We start from the raw sequence: 5,796 nt of genomic DNA on the forward strand, positions 1-5,796 counted from the left end.
TTTTTAATTTGCTTCAGGAAATAAAAGATGACTTGGAACCCTCAACTAGGAGTCACGCAATACCAGCTCTATCAAAACTTCTTGCAACCCTTCATTTTTTGGCCTCCAGTTCTTTTCAACGTAGCCTACTGTGGCTTATTTATATCTTTATTCTTTATTTGTGACTACGCTAATTTGCACTGCGCTTGGTATATTGCGTTGGTCGATATGTAAATTAGATGTTGTGTTTGTGTTCTTTAATTTGCGTGTTGTTAGTAAATCACCCGCAGAAATTTCCACGCCCATCGGCGCTGTTTTGGAATTGCGCTCTGGTGCTAATTTGCCCTGTTTAGTAAAACTGTCCCTAAGTGTGTGTTGGTGTGCTTGTCAGTCCATAATGTAAAATATTACAATTTGGCTTGAAAATACAGAACAGGATTTTCTCACCAGAAGAAATATCCGGAAGATCCTAGGCTCTCTTCTTTGTCTTGCAATATGCGATTATCTGTTGAGACCCATGCCCTTTTGAGCTCAAAGTCTATCCATCCCTACATGTGGGTATAATATACCTTAGTCCAGAGCAATCTAAAATTAACAAAGAATAGGAACAGCTAAATTCAAACATAAGACAACATTTCCTACTTCAGTGTTCAAAATATAATTAAAATCTCACTTATTATCATTTATCAGTTGAAACAGAGTGAACAGAGACATACATTTTTTTATGGTTTTGTGGGTTTCATATATTATTCTAATTAACTAACTAGTTTTAATACAGTACACCAAAAATCACACTATGAAAATTATTAAACATAAATCAAAACAGTACTACATTCTAACAAGATTATGACTTCACATAAACACATTACAAAAATAAATATCAACTACTTCAATATTTTAAACAATTTTTTTTTAGTGTCCTTAATATTTTCATTTTCACAAACTGTTACGTACAGTGTATATACAATACAAACTTTTTTAACTTTTCAAATGTGATTATATGTTTGTGCTTTTGGAAATGGATCTTTAATTAGCCTTATTATTTTGCATTTAAGCCTCTTTTTGAGCATAAAATATAATTACATTCTGAAAATGTAATTGTTGCATGTCCAGTTATTTAGTTGTATTATCATTTATCGATATCGATTCGGGGTGTACTTTCTCCCAAGTGGTATAGTTAAGACGTATGGGGTTTTGACAGTGGAACTTTTATTAACGTTAGAAATTGTGTAAAATCCAGTGTCCTGTTCAGACCCTATTATTGTCACAAACAGGCAAGAGACAAGAGGAGTTCAGGTAAACAGAGGGGTTTATTGACAATGTGGTGATGGTTAGGATCGAAGGCAGGTGAGTAAGAGAGATATAAGAGAGTTCTGGGGATCTTAGCTTCTTGGTAATCTGGATGTGATAGTCGTAGGAATCCTGGAGATGAACCAGGGCTGAGGAGAATTGGCAGAGCGGAGACTGAATGGACTTCTGGAGGTAAGGAAACAACAGTTAGTAAAGCTTGTAATGAGTCTGGCAATGTTCAGGTAGTGAACGGTAGACCGGACACTGGAATGCTGAGTGGAGTGAGAAGATATAGCGGGCTTAAATGCAGGTGCAGGTGATCAGAATTCGGGTGATTGGGATCTGGTGTGTGTCGGAGGAGGTGACTGTGCTGACGTGAGTGATTGCGATGATCTCCTGACAATAGTGAGAAACATCATTCATATTTTTGAACATGAAATATTATATGCTGGACAGTGTTATTACTGTATTTTTAACTCGAAAACTAAATGAAACAATTGAAATAAACATTTACGCTAACAAAAGTTAAACTAAACCAATGTACTTTTTATGACACAAGCGAACATAAAAAAATAAAATAAAAAATTTCCAAAAATTCACTTGATATATGTATATATAAACTAAAACTAGCAATGATAACATGATAACAGTTAAAACAAATTCATCAATTAAAAATAAAAAATAAATAAAATCTAAATTTAAAAAATCAAAACTACTGTATAATTAATGTACAATACCTGCATGTTAAGAAATTGTGTATCTGTTCTGTTAATACTTAAAAATACCTCATTAACAGCTTAGTAACAGGTGTTAAATGGCCATTTTGTAAGTAAAGTCTTTTAATGTGTTTCACATGAGAAGTGCTATTTATGAGGTATACAGAATTGCTGCCTATAGAGTGTTCCAAAAGAATCACATCTGAACCTCCATTTCACTTAGGACACTTATAAGGTCCTTCAATGGTAGCTGCTTATTTAGACAGTAGAGAGTGAGTGGGTTTTAGAGCACAGTTACTGATACACATACTGTGATGTGTGTGTGATATTTACAGAGTGTTTTACAAACTGGATTGCTTAGTGGCAGTGTCTGCCGTAAAATATTTAATATGCATGGTATAGTGAGGAATAAGACTATTAGAGAATTTTCTGCTTTCTTTGAATCCGGCGTGCCTGCTCACTGTGATAAAGAAAAGAGGAAAGATTGTGTGAACAAGCCTGGCATGGAAAAGCATCTCTAGTTTAGTGGTTGTATTGTGCATGAGACTGACATGATTGTTAAAAGGGCATCACAAATAATTGGAAAAACTGGCCTGAGGTCATCATTAGGACTTGATCTTTAGAACATCAGGAGCACAGGGAGCATTTAGAGAACATCTTGAGATGCTGTTGGCGTTACTTCCTGACAGGGGTTGGCTGTGTACAGTATTTGGTGATGGACAATGAATCTCTCTTTCATAACTGTGGACAAAAAAACTAATTCTATCATCATTACGCTCCCATGTTGTTCCAAACCTGAACACGTTGTTATGACTTGCATTCTTCTGCAAAACATTTAAGATATTTAAAAATGTTTGGCTTTTTTTGTCCAGTCAATGAGGTCCAAAACTTTCAAGCTCCAAAAACAATATAGGCTAATGGCCAAAAGCGTGAATTGAATCCACACTCCATAACTAGCACTGGCATAATCTTATGAAGCAATGTTTTGTTTTTTAAATGAGAGTGAGTAAAATTCTGATAGCATTTTCAGTTTTAGTTAAATTACCTACAGCATTTAAAAGTTACATACAGTATGCATAATACTATTTAAATAATTAGTTTGAAAGTTTGAAAGAACGCAGGCCTTGCACACCTGAGGTTTCCAGGTGTTCAGGGCAGTTGCTAGGTAGGTGCTAGGGTGTTCTTGGTAGTTGGTAGGGCCTTGCTAGGTGGTCGCTAGTGTTTTCTGGGTGGTTGCTAGGGTGTTCTGAATGGTTGCTAAAGGATGTGAATAATGTGACCTCTCCAAAGACAATTTAGAGACAAGCAACAAAGGGAAATGCACGATATTACACTAAATATGACTTAGAGCATGCAAAGATAAAAAATAAAAAAAAAACATTGTAGCATCTAGCATAATTTAGCATATAGAATTGTACTTCCACCAGTGAGGATGAGTTGCATTCATTCTAATGATGAACTATACCCCAGAGCACTTTCCAAGCAGACTTTGGTGAGGTTTGGTGGTGTACACACAAGATAGACAACTACTTTCACACCAACCAACAAACTAGCCTGACATCACACTCGAGTCCACATGAAAAGCTCTGGCGATAAAGCGGCTGTGTGTTTGTGTATGGGATGTAGTAATGGTAAATTCACTTTTTACTTTCTTAGAAGCCAAATTCTGCTAATCATATTTCTTCAGATGGAGTGATGCACTTACATGCTACTATTTGTTTAGCAATTAGCCGCTTGTGAAACCTTCTACAGTACTCAGAATTGTCAACACAGAATTATCGGCCTCATTATGTTTATGGCTTTATGCTAAGTGTTCTGAGAAACTCTTGAAATAATTGCTGTAGCGAGTTTGTAAAATAAAGCACATAAAAAAAATTAAGTCAGCCAAGCGTTGCTCCTGCATTTCCTGAATGAAGAGCTAATGCTAAAGCTCCTCTTTCCACACAGGACGACCTAATGCAGAGGATCCCAAACCTGGAACTGGAATAGCCCCAGTACTGAGCATTTTGGATCTCTCCTGTATCTGACACACCGATTTGAGTTCTTGGAGCTGATGAGATGAATCAAGTGTGTTTGATTAGGAAGTCATCCAAAATGTGCAGTGTCGGGGGTTCTCCACGACCACGGTTGGGAACCACTGACCTAATGGACACCTGATTCCCTGATAGATAATAGTCTGACATGAGGAAAATATTAACCATGGACAGAAAACTTGTACAGAGGGTAAAAGTTTCTTCCAAATGAGATGATGTGGTGTGCATAATTGTGTGTCTTGGGTAAATGGGAAACCAGCATGTCTAAAAGAGCCCTTGATCATCTGAGCGCTGCACCTGTACACACTGAGAGAGAGAGCTGTTGATGTGCCGTTAGCCAGTAGCACATTCAGCTCATGTGCATTAACTCCAGATTCTTTTGAACTTGTAATCATCAGACCGAACTGGTTAATCAGTCAATGCTGAGCAAAGCAAGGTCATATTATCCTACTGGGGCCATGTTGTGTGTGTATGTGTAAAAAAGAAAAGAGGTCAGGAGTATCTCTTTTCTCCCATTCATAGAATGGTGTTAGAATTGTGCATGCACAGTATCTGATCTGTTAGTAGACTAAGCTGGGATGAGTTATTGCCCATAATTTGTTTAAGTGAGGAAGAAGGACAGAAACATGCATTACAAAAGTACACAATTGGAGACCTACAACTTTGGTGTTGTTTAAGCTAATTAGCTCCATTGACCAGAAATAAATTACCAAAAAACAAACTGTTCATACTCTCAAGTTACACCACATCTCAAATCAAGTATTCAGTTTTGTAACATATGGAAATGAAAATAACTGGTGGATATTTTGGAATAAGACTTTTGGAATTAAATGGCAGTTACACTTGAAGGCACATGTTTTGTTCAAGAGTATCTGGAATTTTTGTTGTGTCATCTCAAGCATGCTCTTCACTAATGTTGTCTCCTTGGTAAACAAGTACACAAATTGTTGAATAAAAAAAAATGGGGTGGAGTGATGGTGTTAACAGAACGTCACAGACAGGTAACTTCCACAACAGTCAGTGGTGGACGAAGTACACAAATCAAGTACTTGAGTAAAAGTACAGATACGTATAATAAAATATTACTCCAGTAAAAGGAAAAGTACTCCGTTTTCAATTTTACTCGAGTGAAAGTACAAAAGTACTTGATTTTTTATGTACTTAAGTAAAAAGTATCGATAGATGAATGTTTATTTTGCAGTTTTATATAGGCTACTTTTATCATTTAATTTTATATTAGCATATATTTTTTATAATCCTACTGCTCAAAATACCTGGGATTTTCCCAAAATAACCAATAAGGAAATAATTAATATAATAAGGAATATATAATTAGATTTTCATAATGATTTTTTTCTTCTCAAACCTTGTCTATGGTGTAAAAAGACCCCTGGCCAAATGCCCCCAGAGGGCATCACTTCCCACTTTGATAATTACTGTAGTTACCATGTTCTGAACATCACATCCTTTCTTTTTCCCTCAGATGTAATCTATCTAGGTGGTTGAATAAAAATATTTGGACTTCATTTTTTTTTAAATTACCTAAATTTAGCACCAGCAAGTTCGTTAGCTAGACAGTTAGCATCAGCTAACATTGACTTATTTTCAGCATGGTTATGAATAAACATTTATATTTGTCTACTCGGCTAGTTGATCCAGATACATAGTAACTTAGATAAATTAGAATGTCGTGGAAAAGTTTTATTTCAGTAATTCAACTCAAATTGTGAAACTCGTGTATTAAATAAATTCAATGCACACAGACTGAAGTAGTTTAA

The sequence above is a fragment of the Sinocyclocheilus anshuiensis genome, unplaced genomic scaffold (assembly GCF_001515605.1).
Source record: "Sinocyclocheilus anshuiensis isolate Anshui unplaced genomic scaffold, SAMN03320099.WGS_v1.1 scaffold2984, whole genome shotgun sequence".
In the NCBI taxonomy this organism is placed as follows: domain Eukaryota; kingdom Metazoa; phylum Chordata; class Actinopteri; order Cypriniformes; family Cyprinidae; genus Sinocyclocheilus; species Sinocyclocheilus anshuiensis.